The following is a 20,384-nucleotide window of genomic DNA, read 5'->3' as shown; positions in this document are numbered from 1 at the left end:
CACTCATGGATCACTACTGGTGGGAATCAGGGGCTACATGGGGTCCTGGGGATCTGATTCAGGTCTGCTGATTGCAAAACAAGCACCCTATTGACTGTACTATCACTATGACCCTAACTTCCACTCCCCACCTCAACAAGTATTACTTTGTGTAAGTTTGCTCCAAGAAGAGTTTGGTTTCCTTAAGACAAAAGATAGGGGTGGGATTTGATAGTGGTGAATATCTTTGTTTCTGAGTTCTCAGTCTTTTTCCTGACTGGTTCCAAAGACTCCTCCAGGATCCCAGCTTTTTACAAGTCAAGTGAGTAAATAGGCTTTCAAGGGTTTGTATGAAATGGAAGGATGGTCTTTACAGATAGAAAGAGGGCTAGATAGATTCTCAACAAAGAAAATATGATTTCAAATAAACTAATATTCTTACCAAATAGAAATGGGGAAGATTGGTTGAGTGTTCACAGATAGATTACCTCAATGGTGCTGATCAGGAAAATACAAATGATTTAATAGTATAACCCTGGGAGAGGAAGAATCTGCTCATGGGTTAGGTATTAAGACTGAATGGAGTATGGTGTGCATGGGACATTTTTTTAAATAAAAGTATCCAAATTAAAAATCTTAATTTTTACATATTTCTATACATACCACAATTATATGATAGGGTATAATATCATCTCCATTTTTAGTGAGAAAATAGTTTACTAAAAGAAATTTACTTCAAAAACTGTGAAGGGAAATAGAAAGAAAGAGAGAGATGTTTAAGGAGAATGTAGAATTCTCCACAGTGGAAGAAAAACCTGTCTCCGTTTTTATTTATTTATTTATTTATTTGTTTATTTATTTATTTTCACTGTCACTGTCACTGTCATCCCATTGCTCATCGATTTGTTTGAGTAGGCACCAGCAACGTCTCTCATTGAGAGACTTATTGTTACTGTTTTTGTCATATCCCACACGCACGGGTATCTTGCCAGGCTCTGCCACGCGGGCTCGATACTCTCTGTAGCTTGCCGGGCTCTCCGAGAGGGGTGGAGGAATTGAACTCGGGTTGGCGTGAAAGGCGAATGCCCAACCGCTGTGCTATAGCTCCAGCCCATTTATTTTTTATTATAGTTATTTTCAAATTTTGGTTAAAAACATTTATAAAATTTACTCTTATTCCTTGGAATCATTACTTTTTTTTTTTGCTTTTTGGGTCACACCCAATTATGCACAGGGGTCACTCCTGGCTCTGCACTCAGGAATTACCCCTGGCAGTGCTCAGGGGACCATATGGGATGCTGGGAATCTAACCCGGGTCAGTCGCATGAAAGGCAAATGCCCTACCCGCTGTGTTATCGCTCCAGCCCCTGGAATCATTACTTCAAAAAAAATTATTAATGAATCACCGTGAGGTACAGTTACAAACTTATGAACTTTCGTGTCTGCATTTCAGTCATAGTGATCGTTTACCCATCCCTCCACCAGTCCCCATTCTCCTCCACCAATATTCCCAGTATCCCTCCCAGCACCACCACCCCATCCCCCACCACCTCACCCTGCCTCTGCAGCAGGGCATTCCCTTTTGTTCTCACTCCTTTTGGGTGTTGTAGTTTGCAATAGAGGTATTGAGTGGCCATCATGTTCAGTCTATAGTCTATTTTCGGCACACATCTTTCAACCCGAATGGGTCCTCCCAACATCCTCTCCTTGGTGTTCCCTTCTCTATCTCAGCTGCCTTTCCCCCTGGATGTGAGGCCAGTTTCCAAGCTGTGGGGCAGAACTCCTAGTCCTTATCTCTATTACTCTTGGGTGTTACTCTCCTGCTCTGTTACTTTATATTCCACAGATGAGTGTGATATTTCTATGTCTGTCTCTGTCTTTCTGACTGTCTCCCTTTTTAGAGATGAAGGAACAAAAACTTAAAGTGATACTGGAACTTGCAAATGGTCTGGTCGCTAGTACTGAGGGGTCAAATTCAAGCAATTTAACATTACAACACATGATCTGTGCTACTGCAGAGAACTGCCTCAGGATACTGAGGTATTTTTGAGGTCTCAAGGATTAGAATATAGCTGGAGTACAGAAAGGAACAAGAAGCTACTATATCATCAAAGCATCCTTTGCTTATTTTCACTTTTTTCTCTGTGAATGAACTTCCTCAACTCCACACACAGGATAAAGCGATGTCACCAAGAGATCCAAATGTAGTGGGAAATAGAAGGGAGTTTTATTTCGTTTTGTTTTGTTTGGGGGCCACACACTGTGATGTTCAAGGCTTATTCCTGGCTTTACATTCAGGGATCACTACCTGAGGGGCTTGGGAGACCATAAAGGGTGCTAAGGATCAAACCCTGGTCAGTCATGTGCAAGACTAGTAACCTATGCCTGCTGTATTACTGCATTGCCCTCTCCACAAAGACATGAGAATCTTCCTTACATTAGAAAAATGAGGTTTATTTCTAGCATAAGAGAGATAAATGGTAATTTGTTAATTTGTTTTCCATTGCTGAGAATGAAGAGATTGCTTCCTTTCCAGAAGGTCTGACTTTGGGGGGGGGGGAAACTCCAAACAATAATAGTGAATTTATTGTTGAAATATTGAATATAATCAAAGTAAAGAGAAAGTAAAGTAAATTTATCAACTATACAGGCGGGGTGGGGGGCTGGGGAGGTGGGGGGTGGGGGGGAGGTTTACTGTGGTTCTTGGTGGTGGAATATGTGCACTGGTGATGGGATGGGTGTTTGAGCATTGTGTAACTGAGATTTAAACCTGAAAGCTTTGTAACTTTCCACATGGTGATTCAATAAAAAAAAAAGATAAATGGTCAGGATCTGAGATTAAAAAGGGGAAAAAGCTTATATAATGATGGGAAGAGCAATGTTTGATAAATAAATGTCTACTGTGCCTGGTAGATTTTATGAAGCACAAAGAATTTTGAAAATATAAGTTTTGCTAATTTTCCACCCCCCACACCTCATTTATCACACCTAAATCATATTCTTTGAAACTTTCTCTGGTTTTAATTCTCTTCTGAACAGTCTCTTTACCTAATTTTTTAAATTTTTAATTTTAATATTTATAAGGTTGTTCACAATAATTTATTACATTTATTACATTCAATATTCTAATACCAAAACCACCATTATTAAACCTTCCCACCACCGTTATTTTGAATGTTCTCACCACCACCCAAGCCTGCCCCAAAGGTAAATCCTAAATAATTTATTTTGTATTGTTTGTTAAGAATAATCTGCTAAAAGTGATTTAAAAAGATTTCCTTAGAGGAAAAAGTCTGAAGGTTCTTGTATCTTCTTGGAGTCGTTAAGCCCTTGTATAAGAGATTATTAACATGTTGTTACAGGTTGATCCTTGTATGCATATATATATATGTGTGTATATAATATATATGTTTTATTAAGATAGGTTGCCTTCTAATTTTCACCCCATCAAATGTGGTGTGCTACTCTCAGTACATCAATGGCACAGCATATGAGACGTCATGGGGCTCCAGAAGTTCTAAAATTTTAAATAGGGTGGTACAGCTTGGAGATAAATGCATCTCTGCAATTTGTTGCTCTGTTCTGAGATTTATTTGTGAGTCTATGGGTCATGGACATTAATGAGCTTATATGGCACCCAGAGGCAGTTTTTGGGCATGACCTCCAGGCCCTGGAAGAACAGAGAGATGAGGGTAGTTGGCCCAATCCCAATTCTGTGGGAGCTTGGAGATTTCGGTCACAAAACTCGCATACCTGAGTTTTTCAGCAGATTCATTCTCATGCGTGGAGGGCTGGTCCCAAGCCTGTGGACATGGAGTGAGCATTTTGGAAATTAGATTCTGGAGGTTTTTGACTGCTGGAGCTCCTCTGGGGTGGGTGATGGACTCACCTACCACCCTCCCGCCCTCCCCCCCGTGGTGCCCTGATGAATTCAGCCTGGTGTGGGGTGTGTAGACATTTCTGTGGCTTTACCTACATGTTTTAATGGACAGGTAAACAAACACCTTCTAAACATCTGCTGAATACTAATTAGCTTCAGCTCAAATAAGTCCACGAGCCAAGGTGGCACCATGTGCTCTCAACACCATCAAAAGTCTCTAAAGAGAGAATAGCTTGGTTTTCTTGGGTCCATATCAGATACGCCAGCTCAGTTCAGGCATTACCTCTATTCTTGCTATCTTTTTAAATTAGTGCTTACATAAGGTAGGGTCACAGTATGCTACTGGGATTATATTGATGATATAATTCTCCAACAAGGTCATTGAGTAGAGGTTAAGAAGTCACAAAGGCAGAGAAAATGTTCAAGGAAACAAAAGAGATGATGAAGCACCTAGAATAAAACAGCTAGGGATCTATTCCCATCCTGAGTCTGAAAAGTTCAAAGAAAATAGGAGTTTCAGGTCTTGGAAAGGGCTGTGAGTAACAAAGGTGCCGGTGTCAACTGAAGAGCTGTATGTGTAGGAGCTATTGTCTCCTATATGTAGGAGCTGTTGTAAAGGAACACAACCAGTATTAATCAGTGAAAGGTTGCAGGAATGGGTATCTGGGTCTAGTTCTCTCACATTCCCACATCCTGACAGTGCCTCGTGGAGACTAAACCCATTGAAGAAGACCCTGGAAGCCATCTATACAGATAAGCCTTAAGGGACAAGGAACCTGGGCAGAAAATGTGGAAATGATATGGAGGGACAGACAAACTGTTTCCTTGAAATTCCTATAATGTTTAATTTGCATCACCTGATATTGTGGAAAATATAAGAGAAAACATACCCTTCTATTGCTATTAGTTTTAGTTTATAAGTTTTATTTCTTTATCCTTTTCCTAAGTATTTTGAGATCTGGTTTCTATTTTTGTTTTCAGTCTGTTCTTTACTGCCTCTATTGCAATCCTAGCTTTTATCTGACTGCCATCTTCTCTGATGTAGTATTATACTGATGTAAAGTTATATTCTTTCCAACAAATATTGTTGAGCATGCAAATTAAATATTTCATCTAACTTTTCTTCATAAAAAACAGATTCACATGGATACATTTATTTGGAATCCTCCAAAGTCTGTTTTATTTTGCTCAGAGTAGTTTTCCAAAGTATACTGTTTTTTATTCTTTATAGTCTCAGATTTACCAATAAAACTCCAACTCATTGCGAACTGATATTTGAGATGGATCCAAGTCTTCTAGTTACACGAAATAGGAATGTGAAAATGTTTCTAGATATTATAGCTGTATTTTGTTAGAGGTTGAATTAGATTGTCTTGATGAAATAGAGAATAAGCTATGGGGACAAAAGACTCATGAAAGAAAAGACAAGAATGCTAATTGATTTTCCAAATGGTTTCTTTTCAGTAATTGCATGTATAAGCCTGATGAGTGCAGATCAACAGATTTTGTAGTATTTACATTGGCTTGGGATCCTCTTTACACTCTAGCTTATTCACACTGGTTATATGCTATTCCTATGTCAGTAAAGAATTTTGTTTTTCCAGAAGGGAGTGTGGGAGCTAGTGTTGTGGTTAATTTTATGTGTCAAATTATTTGGGCTATGGTGCCCAGACATTTGGTTAAAAATTGGGTTGTATCTCAGTGGTGTAACACTTGGCCTGGGTCCTATTGCTGGGGCACCACACACACACACACACACACACACACAAACACACATACACACATACACACTCACACTCACACACAAAACCAACCAAAAAAAGCATTTTAGACATTTTTAAGGGTTTTTTTTTTGGTGGGAGGTGTGGGAAGATAAGATTATTGTTTAAATTAGTACACTCTGAGTAAGGTGAGCTGTTGCATAAGAATGGTTGGTTGCATTGCATTAGGAGGTAGCTTCTGTGTGAGACTCCTGACATGAATGTGACATGACATGATGACATGATGACTCCCGTCATCTCACATTAAGGGGGTTTTGGCTACCTTCTTATGGTAGAGCACACCTCACTGAAACGGGACATTCCGTGAATACTCATAAGTGCCATAATGAAATAAGTTTGTTCTGTTGCTGTGCATGCATTGCTATGATGATAGAATGATCTGTGGACAAAGGATGGATAAATAGAAGATTCTCGAGTTTCTGAACAATGCTGAGAGTGATAGCACAGCGGGTAGGGTGTTTGCCTTGTGCGTGGCTGGCTCAGGTTCAATTCCTCCATCCCTCTCGGAGAGCCGGGCAAGCTACTGAGAGTATCCCGCCCACATGGCAGAACCTGGCAAGCTACCTGTGGCATATTCAATATGCCCAAAACAGTAACAACAAGTCTCACAATGGAGAATTACTGGTGCCCACTCGAGCAAACCGATGAACAACTGGATGACAGTGACAGTGACAGTGAGTAAGGTAGATGGCCTATCACAATATAGGTGGTTATCACCCAGTTAGTTTCATTTATTTTCAAAAGACTTGTCCTCTCTTGACAGAGAGAGTTCTGCCAACATATTATTTTTGGATTTGAACTGCAACTCTCCCCTGGGTCTCCAATCATCTAGTTTACCTTGCTGAGCCTTAGCTTACTTGGCTTCAAGTCTCCAGAATCATATAAAGCAAATTATTAAAAAATAATCATTCTTATGAGCCAAAGAAATAGTTTGTGTCAAGGTGCTTGCCTTGCATGTGGCTAACCACTGTTGTAATCCTGGTACCACATATGGTCCCTAAAGCACTGCTAGGAGTGATTCCTGATCAAAGAGCCAGTGATAAGTGCTGAACACCTTCATCTGTGTACCAAACCCACCGCCAACCAAATTCTGTGTGTGTGTGCATGTGAAACAAAGACTGGCTTTTACAATTGGTAAGAAAGCAAATTAATTAAAAAAGAGCTATTTCTTTTCTGATTAATTTTTATAAAACTACTCTGGAAGCCCAAACTCCTGACAGATACACCCATACAAGATTTTAATAAAATTAAGAATTTACTTTCTATTGTTTGTATTAATAGAAAGTTGAGAATAAATGTTGAATTTAATCTTTTTTAAGAATTTTGTGTGATTCCTTGCATATTTTGACATTCATCACACCTACTTTGTCCTGGAAGCTCCTTTCTTTTAAAATAGATTATCCTTTACAGAGTTAAAGGTTTGCCTTGCTCAATAAAATAATAACTCCTTACTTCCTATACTTACCAGGTAATCATGCTGAAATATTCAGTTGTCTCTTTCATTAATCCAAACCATTTATACAATGATTTTCTTGTCCTGTCATTAATAGTACCTATCCTATTTCCCTAATCATTATATAGATTATGTTATATTTTTACATAACTTTGGTCATTTTAGTATAATTTGTTGGAAGAGGTTGTAGCTATTTTAGTATTTCCTGAAACATAACTGAAAAAAGGATTTAGGTGCAAATAGTTTATTTGGGATGTGACCCAAGTAGAATAATAAGGAAGTGAGTGAATAAAGGAAAGCAAATAAAATGTGTTGAATTCAGTTCCTACTGCTGCTGTAGCAAATTTTAAGAGAATTTTAGTGTCTTAAAATGACAAAATTTATGTTCTAATGGGTCTGGATATTGGAATTCTGAAATGGATTTCAGTGGATTAAAAATAAGGGATAAGCTTGAATTTGTTCTGTTCTGAAGGCTCTAGGGGAAAATCCAATTTCTGATCTTTTCAAGTTTCTGGAGGTTACTTTGTATTCCTTGACTGTGTCTTCTCCTTCCATCTTCAAGACAATAATGGTTGCCAAGATTTTTTTCACATCAAATCACTCTGATACCTTTCAATTTCTAATTTCTCTGTTATCTTAACAAAAATAGGCACACACAGAAATACTATGGTAATCTCCCCATCTTTTGGAGTCCCCCTTCACCGTATGACATATTACAGACTTCAGGAAAAACAAAGTGAACATATTTAGGACCTTTATCCTGCCAACCATAGGTACATTATGATTGAGCTAAAAATAGCTGACAATTGATAAAGAATACACAAGTGCCCTAAACTGACACGAAGCAATGAGATGAATATTTGGGAAATGTAATAAGATGTCAGCAAATTGGCATATTAAAAAGTTATTACCATCCATTCGTGTCAATTTTGAAATTATTTGTTTGGTGGGGAGATGGTTAGACTCAAGCCAGGTGGTGGTCAGTACTAACTTTGCCTCTGTGTTTAGGGGTCAACTCTGGCAGTGCTCTGGGTGCCACAGGCAGTGCTGGGGGTCAAACCAAGGCTGGCCACGTGCAAATCAAGTGCCTAACCCCTGTATCATCTCTCTGACCCTCCATTTTGAATTCAAGGACAAGTCCTTGAACCAATTTAAGTTCCAAATAGAGTTTTATAAAAAAATAAAGTGAAATAATTTTATTTCTTTTATCAGAAGAAAAAGAAATTCTCTGTCGTCAGCTAATATTCACTCTTTTCCAATTGATTCTTACTCATTATTTTATATGTCATTATATAAACATGGTTAAAATGAACAATCACATGGGAGATAGCTCAAAGGGCTGTAGCATATGCTTTTCACGAAAAAACACTTGGTTGCATAACCAGCCCTTCCAGGAGTGCTCTCCAAACACCTTACTGGGAGTAGAAATGGAACATCTCTGAATGATCCAGAAAACAAAACAAGGGCGGGTATGGAGGCTGCTGGGTCCCACCCTGTAGGTAGGGAGGGGTTTTGTCTTCAGTTCAAACTCTGCCTCCCTTTCATTCAGGACAGGCTCACTGATATCAGTGAAGCCAAACCTCACCTGGGAGGAACAGCCGGAAGTTCAAGAAGCAGCTGTGGTGTGCGCCCTTAATATGCCACAGGTCAGGTGTGGAGGTTTCTGGGCCTCATCTGGTAGAAAGGCTCCCACTAAAGCTATGCCTCCAGTTCAAAACAGGCTCAGTGCTATTACACAAAGGCAAGCCTCGCCTGGGATGGCGGAGCAGCAAGTGGAAGGTAAGGCTAGATATTTGCTTCATAAACTTTGGTTCTTGTTCTCATATGGGATTGTACAGCTGAATGTGGGAGCATACAAAATTTCACAACAGTACATTTCTGAATGTGCTGGAGCCATAGCACTGCAGGTAGGGTGTTTGTCTTGCATGCAGCCGACCCAGGTTCAATTCCTCCATCCCTCTTGGAGAGCCCGGCAAGCTACCAAGAGTATCTGACCCACAGGACAGAGCCAGGCAAGCTACCTGCGGCATATTCGATATGCCAAAAACAGTAACAAGTCTCACTTGGAGATGTTATTGGTGCCTGCTTGAGCAGATCGATGAGCATCAGGATAACAGTGATACATTTCTGAATACACAATTACTGGAAAATAAAACAAAATCCACCATGTTGGAAATCCAAGGTGTTTCTGGCAGTTCTGGCTCATATTATATTTCTCAGGTGAAAAGCAATAACAAGTGGAGATAGTTTCAGAATCTCTGTTCTAGATCAGCAGAATCATAGATCACAGGCATAGAAAGCAAACATTTTGCTAGACTATCGCTAGGGACAAGAGTGAAATAAATGACTACTGTTTTCACCCCTTAACTCCTGAGTTTATGAATATTGTCTAAGAGAGAAATTAATTCATGTATGATAAGTTGAAGCATGTATGATATGTTAAAACATGTAACAGCACCATCGGGTGCTAATTTAGAGAATGTACAGCCTCCTGCATAACTTAGCTCAACTCTGTGAGATGTTTTAACTTAGTGGGTGCTATAACTGAGTTTTTGAAAGGCCATTCCACCTTCTATTGTCAATTGTTTCAAGATGATGAGACCAGTAAATTCTGTGAGCATGAACCCATTACTGCACTTTATTTGCTATGAAGTGTGCTCTTTTATCAGAAGCAATGATATATGGGTCACTATGATGGTGAATAAGGCATTATATAAATCTGTGGATGATAGTTTTGCTGGAAGCATTTTGTACAGAGGGGGAATAAAATCCTTATCCAGAGGAAGTATCTATGCCCATGTTTTATTATTTTATTTGTCCCAAATGTAATAAATCTGCCATCAGGGAGTTGACTCACCACCCTGGAAAATGGAGACTTACTATTTACCACTGTTGGTACATTGGGCATTTAGTAGTGACTGTAGACAAGTCAATGAGTGTAATTCCATGTTACTGGGAATGATAACTTTTTTGGCCTTCCTTCATAACCATTTTGCTCATGATTTGCTCTGTCAATGGCATAAATAGCTTGTAAAGGAAGCTAAAAATAAATACTTTTGTCACTTTATTAGAATTTACCCCAATAATCTTGACTTCTAAGGACAAGTCGGTATACTGAAAATTGTTCTACCATTTAGGAATACAATTACCTCTCCTAATAGTAACTTTTGGTAAATTGACTTAAAGAACAACACATTTATTTCTTTTGTAAAATAAGTCTAAAACAGTTTAATACAGTAAGTACTAGCATGGAAAATTTCAAATCCTAATGGATACAGTGTCCTCTCTTTTGCTATAAAATCCTTAGCAAATGACCTCTATACACTAGGTTACTTCATAATTCAAGGTGAATTCTAGAGTTCTAGTAATTTATTCAAATTCAAGATTAAAAGAATATAATGTGATGAATGAGAAGGGAACAATGACCAACTGAAGATTTCTCCCTAAAGGTGCCTTTCTAAAATTTCTTCCTACTTACCACGCTACCTGTTGGACAAGTCGCCTCACCAAACTTAGCAACATAATAGGATGGGAAATGCATTTTTTTGGTTCTGTGTACTATTTCCCCAAATAAAATTAAAGAATTTTAAGTAGGAAAAATATAGAATAGCTAATATATTAGATATCAACAGTCTGACACAGTATTGTCAGCTTATTCTTCATGCACCATCATTCATTTGAGATGGTGTGTGCTTCTAAGAATATATGGTTTGTTATAACAGAACTGAAATAAATGAAATTGACTCTAGCTTTTCTATGTCTAGATCCTTAATGGATACCTGAATCTAGTTAGAAAACCTCTAAGATTTTATTTGTTCATATTATCCCTGAAGAAGAGATAGCAAGTAATGGAAATCTTTTTTAAAATGTGATATTTACCTAAAACTATATATATATATATAACATATATATATAACTCTATATATGCATAGATTTGATATGAAAATATCAAAATTTCAGAACTGGAATGATAGTACAGTGGAGTGGGTAGTATGCTTACCTTGCATGCAGCTAACCCAGGTTTGACCCCCAGTTCCAGCATCCAATATGATCCCTTGACCCCCACCAAAAGTGATTTCTGAGTGCAGAGCCAGGAGTAACCCCTGAGCACCACCATGCATAGGTCAAAAATGAAAACTCCAGTCCAACATCACCTTCCCCACCTCATTCATTTACGCTAAGAAACTTACTTTCTAAAAAAAGAATAATAGAGGGGGACAGAGAAATAGCACAGAAGGTAGGGTGTTTGCCTTGCATGCTGCAAACCTAAGTTTGATCCCCAGTACCACATATGATACCCTGTGCTCCACTAGGCATTATCCCTGAGCTTAGAAGCAGGAGTAAGCCCTGAGCACAACCAGGCATGGCCCTACCACAAAACAAAACAAAAAATAGAAAGAATAATAGAAACTAAATGTCAGTCATGCCAATTGAAAATTGAAGGTGATAAAGTGAAATGAGACCATACTATCATCCCAACTTAGATGATACAGCAGGTTAAGTGCTAAACTTCTCCTTGGGCATCTATACCAAGATAAGCTGCTATGAAGAACTTCAAACTTATTGTTCCAGTTAGGGCATATGTTGTGTTTCTTAGTCTTGTTCACATTTTCCACTTCTTTATTAATAATGATAAGCAAGCTGTATGGAGTTGCCTCTTAAAGATAATAATTCGTTTCTTAACATCTTCCTTTTTATAAAGCCTTATCTCTGAAGTAAGTCAGCATAAAACATGTGTGGGTGGGGGACAGTCATCAAATGAGTGTAATTTTCAGATGATCATAGAACCCATCACTACTTAAAAGTACTACATTCACCACAAGAAAAGGACTAATTTGGGTAATTTCAAAGCTCTTTAAAATTACCTCCCTGAGAAGAAGAAAAAATTTAATTTAGGCTATTAGTCTACCTGAATATGAATTAATTACATCAGATGCTTTCTGCTTAACATCTAAATGAAAAATGATTAGTCTCAGGGAATAGGGTTTCTGAATGGACTTGTACAGTGAGCATTCACGAGGACAGGCAGTGAGAAGGTAGTTTTTAAGAAACGACTACACAAGGTCAAGTTGGACCAGATGTGCTTTACCTATAGGAGTAGGAGTCTAATTACCTCAGGTGGATAAAAGTAAGTACAAAGTTGATGAGTTTTTAAAGAGAGATAAAATATGTCATAGTCTATTGAAGTGTGTGGGAGAGAAAAGAAAGGGAGAGAGAGTTAAACATGAAATTCTTCATAATAATCCATTGACTTGTCTCTCTATTTGCACTTTCAGTGAACATAGGGTCCATCAGAAAATCTCACAATTTTTCTTTTAAAATTTACACAGAATCAAGGATCTTATCATTAGGATTTTTCCAGTCAATGCTACCTTTTCTCCCTGATTAATACAAGTAGTTTTTTCACTGGTCTCCTTGTTTCTGCCATTGTTTCCCCAAAATCAAACAGGAAATTTATTTTTTAAATGAAATCATGATACTCTTTCTAACATGCTTCTATGGCTTCTTTTGACTTTCATAATTAGACCCCAACATTGGTCTTTGATACTGAAATTCTGAGTCCATGAGTCCTGGATCTCTCTACTATCCTCTAAATTTCTTTCCCTGATTCATTTTACACCAGACATTTGGCCTCTTAGATGGAGCTCTAATGTGCCAACACTCCAATATTTTAAGCCTTCACATTTATGATTCCCTCAGCCTAGATAGAATGTTTCTCCTCCAAAGTCCCTTCACACTCACTTCTTAATTTGATTCAGATCTTTCTTTTTAGGTCACTTGTTTCTTGGACTTCCCTTGAATAAAAAAGTGTAAGTCCCCCATCTTGTACCACTCCATCCTTTTGTCCTGCTGTGTTTTCCCTCATTGTTCCTGCCACTGTGTGTGAGTAAGTATGATATATATGTACATGTTCGTTTATTGGTTGATAGTCTATATTATCTTATATATCTGGAAAATTTGTTGCTTGAGGGCAGTGTCCTTCTTTTATTATTTATTTATTATTTATTTATTACAACGAAACCCTCTCAAAGAGTGTACCTGGCAGTGGCTATATGCTTACTGGAGGACTGAATGAAAATCTCAGGTAGGCTCTGGGAAATAAAGAGAAAGTTGAGTTAGTCTTGATACAAGTTGAGTAAATGCTCAGAATATTTTTCAACCATAAACAGAATGCTTTTCTTCTGACGTGTAAATTGTTGCTGATTTGCAGAGTATCTGAGTTAAATATCTCTTTGGCAAATTCAAAAGGCTATCATGGATTTCTTGGAAAACAGTTCCAACTATTTATACTCTTTCCTGAGATAATTATCAAATGTTCTTGTTAACATTAAATACCATTCTGTTTTCCTGTGGTCGTGATCATTTCAAAAATATAAGTGATCAAAAATTTTTGCCAGACTCATTCCTTTATGAACTAATTAATAAAGAAAAACAGGGCCAGAGGGATAGTATAGGGGATGGGGTGTGCTTGCCTTGCATGGGGCCTCAGTTCAATTCTGGTATCACATATGGTCTCCCAAGCACCACCAGTGGTGATCTTTAAGAACAGAGCCAGAAGTAAGCTTTGCACACAGCCGGGTATAGCCCACCCACTCCCCAAATTAAAAATAAAGAAAAAACAACACTTTTAATTTATGGAGTTCTGAAATTTCTTAGACATTTAAAATTATTTTAACCCACTTAAGTTCATAATTACTTTTGTAGTTAGTCTCTGACTAAAAATTTTCCCAAATTGGTTAATACCTTGAACTCTTCTTTGAACAAACTAATGATGGCTTTGTAATGAATCAACTTGACTAGGCTGAACTACAATTCTGAAAACTCATTCTCTTGTACGTTTGTAGTAAAGGTCACTCAGAAGGGAGATTCATGGCAGACCCAGAGGCTGGGAAGGAAGCACAGGCCATTTTGTAGCTCACAGATGTTTTTTTCTGATTTTCTAATTTATCTTGTTAGTGTGATGCAGTAATTGGGTCTTCAAGTGCATTTCCTTACCATGATTCTCCTTCAGCTTCTGTTCGGGTAGAATGAACATGCCTAATGGTAACCAGAGCTTTCTCTTGGTTCTGTGCTCAGGGAGACACACACAGTTCCGGGGATTAAACCATAGTCAGCCACATGCAAGACAGATATCTTAATCCCCTGTACTATCTCTCTAGCCCTTTATCCAACTTTTTGAACTCCTGGGTCAGGTGTAAGTGATAAAGAGTCCCACTTCTGCTCGATATCTTCAACATCAGGGTTGGCAGCTGGAAAACTGACACAGTTCTTCCCCATTGAATTCCAGCTCAAGTTTCTTCGTTGCAGTCTGCTTGTGACCTTCATTTCCTCACTGCTTTAGCTATGGAATTAAAGTTCTAGATTCTTACATGAAGAAAATAGCCTTGTAGAGACTGTTTAACTAGCTCCCACAGTCATATAAGACTAATTACAAGGGCAAATCTCCCTCAGGTTCAAGAAGATATACAAACAGGCACAGATAGTGATGGTAGAGATACTAGAGGTTCTCATCATGGGAAATTTTGTTTCCCAGGGAACATATGGAACTGTCCACAGACATATTTTGATGTTTACAACTTGGTGGAATTCTGCAACTGGCTTCTAGTGAATAAGGGGATAGGATGTTGTTAAGTACAATACAGCAGACAGTTGCTCCATTTTTTGGCTTTGGACCACACTAGGCAATGCTTAAGGTTTACTCCTGGCTTTACACACAAGTGGGTTTCGGGGACCATATGTGGTTCTGGGAATTGAACCCCTGTTGATTGTTTGCAAGGTCACATTCTTTGGCCACAGTTACTTCATTCTTTACAATTAATTATCACGAGATATCTGTAGTGCAACTACTGAGGAATTATAATATAAATATTGATGTAAATATAGATATAGATCTTAATGGGTCTGTTTCTTTGATTAAACTTCAACTGCTACATATTTTGTTTACAAGATACTTTAATTTTTTTAAAATTTTTTTATTGAGTCACCATGTGGAAAGTTACAAAGTTTTCAGGTTTAAATCTCAGTTATACAATGCTCGAATACCCATCCCTTCACCAGTGCTCACATTCCACCACCAAGAATCCCAGTATAGCTCCACCCCGCCCCCCACACCCCTAACCCCCCCACGCCCCTAGCCCCCTCACTCTTAGCCCCCCCCACCTGTGTAACTAATAAATTTCACTTTACTTTCACTTTGATTGCATACAATATTTCAACAAAACTCACTATTATTGTTTGGAGAGTCTCTCCCCTAAAGTCAGACCTGCTGAAAAGGAAGCATTAGATAATTTGTTTTCCATTGCTGAGGATGAAGAGATATGATCAAGATACTTTCAGAGAGATAGAATCTTAAGGGTGAATTTACTGAACCCACCAATCACTCCTTTGCATCTTAACTATTTATTTTGGTTTGGGATCACTCCTGGCAGTGCTCAGAGCTTACTCCTGGCTCTGAGCTCAGTGATCACTCCTGACAGGCTCAGAGACCAAATGGAGTGCCAGGGATAAAACCTAAGTTGGCAATGTGCAAGGCAAATATCCTACAATCACTCCAGCACCAACTGAATTTGTGGTGAGTCTTCTGGAAAGGGTTCAATAATCTTGTTATATTTAAGGGCACTAATGAGTATATTTCCAGTGATAAAGGATATAAGCACTGAACGAAATGTTGTGGCAATAATGATATACAAATTATCATCATTGGATACACTTGATCAAATTCATCAAGACAAGCTTCTTGATTACTGTGTATTTGATGCCTTAGAACATTTTAGTCAAACTGAGTTGCATAACAGAATTGGCTGGTGGCTCCTAACTGTGCTAGAGAAAGTAGGGGAATATATGAGATCAGGGACTTGAATTCCCAGCTCAATGTCCACATACTGGATTTAAAAGCTTCTTTACCTCATCTCAAAGAAATTCTTATCTTCTATAGCCACAGGGCTGAGAGTTTTGAAAATCAAATGCAGAGTATTTCCCTTCCATGGTCAGGATTATGCAAACTGAATTCCAAACGTTGCGATATGTCTATTAATAAAGTCAATAAATAGATTGGGAAAGAATGAGAGTCTGAAAAACTGGAATGTGAGCCTGTGGGAAGATCATGATAAAACTCAGAACCACTAACCCTGAAGTTCTGCTGAGACTTCTTGAACAGTAGAAGCTGCCTCCCACATATATACCCAAAAAACTACCCCTGAGATAGCTGCCTTCTAAGGCACTATTGATCATCAGTACCTACCCTACCACTTTGCTTTGCTTCTGTACATGAGACTAAATTCACGCCCAAATAGACAGGCCTCACAGGGTAAAGTACAATGTCTGACCCATGAAGTGCTGCTAGGCAAACTAAAAAGCTTGCATGAATAGGTCAATTTACATGGTCAGAATTCTAAATAATTAGTTTGGAAATCAATCTTGAAAACATTGGGGTAAGATGAAAGGCATATTAAGTTAAATTGGGAAAAATTTATTGATAATATTCTAAAGTTATTCAATTTTATGCTCTTACAACAGAATACAGAAACCTGTATTATAAATATTACAAAATATTCACGATCACAAAATCCTGTTAATCATCGATTTCTCGAGTGGGCTCAGTCACCTCTCCATTTGTCCTATCCCTGAGATCTTAGAAGTCTCTCTTGACTCGGCCTTCCCAATGATGTCGCACTGGAGGCTCTTTCAGGGTCAGGGGAATGGGAACCAGCTTGATACTGGATTTAGCATAAGAATACACCATGGGAAGCTTGCAAGGCTGTCCCATGTGGGCAGGAAACTCTCAGAAGTTTGCCAGTTTCTCCCAGAGGAAGAAGTAGGCTACAAGGTATCATTTGGCCGCAAAGTGGCTGCGGCTTCTGGGAGCTCGCTTTTAAGTCTCTGGATGTTGGCCGTTGATGGGATTACACACACCTGGGTTCCTTTACCAGTACCTTCATGTATGAGGCCCATCTAAACATGTGGAGAGGGGCCACGAGCATGGCTGAACCTAGCGGTTCCAGTGGTCTTCGGCCGCCGGGAGCTCTGCTCGGGGTGGGGAGGGAAGCTGGAGCCCATCCCCTCCGAGGGCTGATCTGGCTGGCTAAGCGGGTGTCCCCTTCTTCCCTCACCACTCCATGTGCGTTCCTCCCAAAGCTGCGCACTCGGTCGAAGAGGACGGCCTTCCCCGAATAGAGACGAAACAGTCTTCAGTCGATGGTATACGAGTAGCTGTGGTCCCCTGCTAGAACCTCCAACAAGCTCTCACAAAATATTATAAAACATAATTACACAATTGTAAGGATATAAGGGCTTCAACATATAAATTTGGGTAGGTGAGTGGAGACATACTTCAGTATGTAAAGGGATCCAATAAGAAAAGAGTGTATTCCTGTTTTTAGCTTGAAGGGCTTGAGATGGTGCTAAATATTATTTGATTGTTTGACTAAAACATTGAACCCAAAGGTGATTTAAAATAAATGAAGCTGAAATGTCAGAATGGACTTGGTATACTTCAGAGAAAGGTATCAAAAGCTTAGGGATATTGGAATGTCAATATGGCTTTATTGTACAAGACCCTACTCACTGAGAAGTTTTATGAACACACCTTTTACCTAAAATGTGAGAAATAAATCTGTAAAAAAAATCCCCAGTATCTTTGAAGAGCTTATGGCTAACTAGGTCAGAAATTCTAACTACCATAGAACTTGAATCCCTAAATGCAACAAGAATGAAATCCTATAATGATAGATGCCAAGTGTTAGCCCCTAAATACTGCTTGTTTATTCCAAAATGCAGGTTGGAATCTTAACTGCTCCCCTCTCCCACCTCCTTGAATGGGACTTTATTTGGAAATACGGTCTCTACAGATGTAACTAAGTTGAAATAAAGTCAAATACAGTATGAATAGGTCCTAAACTAATAACTGTGTCTTTTGAGTAAAATTTAGACGCATGGAAATTAACATTATGATGGAAACAGAGACTGGAATGATGCAGTCACAAATCAACATTGCCAAGGATTGATTGGCAACCATCAGAAGCTAGGGAAAGATATGAAATTGATTCTGCCTGACAACCTTTGGAAGGAACAATATTTGCAAAGTCTTGAATCCATACCTTTTTTAAATTTTTATTTAATTTTATTTTAGACACCAAGGCATTAAAATTCATTGAATGGTAGGGTTTCATGCATGAAACATTTCAGCACCATGCCCTCTACCAGAGTATTCCCTTTCATTTGCTATCCCACCCTTCATTCCCCCATCATGTTAAGTTTCCTGCTAAATATCACTTCTCAGTTTTTGTTCCCTCTTTTCATTTGATAATTTCTTACTCTTTTCCTTATATCCTATATATTAGTGAGATTTTTCTGTATTTCTCTTTCTCTTGATTAACTACATCCAACATCATACTCTTCAGATTCATCCACATAGCAGCAAATTGCAGGAGTTTGCCTTTTCTTGTAACTGAGCAGTATTTCATGGTGTGTATATACCACAGTTTCTCTAGTCATATGTTCTTGTTTAAAGCTCCTGATTGTGGACACAACAAATTTCTGTTGTTTAAGCCACTCAGTTTCTTTTTTTTCTTTTTTCTTTTTGTTGTACTACATTGAAGCATCTCCAGGGCGCTACTATGATTCCTAAAAGATGGGGTGGTTGCTGCAATGGATAGCAAAGTTGAAATCAAAGTAGAAATCAGAATTGTAAGACTAACAGAGATCATTAGTATTGATTATGTTTTCCCTAGAACAAATAATGAAAATAGGTGGTGGACAGTTTAAGAAATTGTTGCTAGTCTGTATAAGCAAACAGAATAGAGATCTAGTGTAAGAAGTCATATATATAGACATACATATATATACATATATATATATATATATATATATATATATATATTTGGTTTGGGGACACACCCTGTATGCTTAGGGCTAATTACTGGTTTTGTGCTCCAGGACCTCACCTAACAGTGTTCAGGGGACTATATGTAGTATGAGGGGTTGAACCTGGGTCAGCAACATGCAAGTTAGTTATTTTACCTTCTTTACTATCCCTCTGGTCCATATTATAATGTATTAGCATTTATTATCATTTTTAGTTTGGGGGCTGTACAAGCAGTGCTCAGGGATCACTTGTAGCTCTGCTTTCAGGGATCACTCCTAGAGAGTCTGGGTAATAATATGAGGTTCCACCTGGGTCATCTGCATGCAAATAAAGTATCCTACCACTGTCCTATCTCTCCACTCCCTAGTATATCTTATAATGTTTTAATCCCTAAAATGTTTTGTTTCATATTGTGAATGATCACTGTATCATTGTATCACTGTAATCCCATTGCTAATCGATTTGCTTGAGCGGGCACCAGTAATGTCTCCATTGTGAGACTTGTTGTTACTGTTTTTTTGACATATTGAATATGCCACAGGTAGCTTCCCAGGCTCTGATGTGGGGGCAAGATACCCTCGGTAGCTTGTTGGGTTCTCCTAGAGGGGCAGAGAAATCAAACCTGGTCAGCCGTGTGGCCGCGTGCAAGGCGAATGCATCTCTGGGTATATACCCCAAATCAAAACCAAAATAATTATGTATGATCATAATACTTCATCTAGTGTTCTGCCAATCCTATTCAGGATGACTCAAGTGAATAACTTGTAGACAATGTACAACAGGCAGATTGGGCGATAGTTGCCAAGAGAGACATCCTTCCAAATAGTGGTTTAAGATTAATAGTATTATTTTCTCAAATAAAATTATCTGAGGCAGGGAATCCTGGAGTCATTAATGGGGGTGCTGGCAGTGAGATAGTATTGGAGACAGGGTGTTTTCACTATGTAGGCAACTCCATTCATCCCTGGCACTGCATAAGGCCTTTTAAGAATTACCAGGAGTTATCCCTGAGCATAGAGCCAGGAGTAAGTCCTGGAATCTTCTACTGTGGAACCTCAAACCAAATAACATTGTCAATTGTCATCCTGTTGCTCATCGATTTGCTTGAGTGGGTGCCAGTAACGTCTCCATTCATCCTTGTTGCATGATAGTGTAGCCCAATGGCATCTGCTCACTCCAGGAACATGAAGAGCCTCAAATAATTCATTCAGGGTTTTAACAAAGAAGTCAGACCATCTCGTAGGTGGGCAACTACACGTTCTTTTGATGTCCTGTGGAATTCAGTACATAACAGCTCTAGTCCAGCGGTTGTCTCCAAATAGCATTACCTGTCTGGCCCATCTGATTTTTGACACCTTGGCAAATGAGACAGTGTCCCTGATTCTAAATTGTCAATGGAGGTCAGAACTCTGTATTTCTTCTCTAACT

The sequence above is a fragment of the Sorex araneus genome, chromosome X (assembly GCF_027595985.1).
Source record: "Sorex araneus isolate mSorAra2 chromosome X, mSorAra2.pri, whole genome shotgun sequence".
Classification (NCBI taxonomy): Eukaryota; Metazoa; Chordata; class Mammalia; order Eulipotyphla; family Soricidae; genus Sorex; species Sorex araneus.
The sequence above is the reverse complement of the archived record's forward strand: the minus strand, read 5'-3'. Positions refer to the sequence as shown.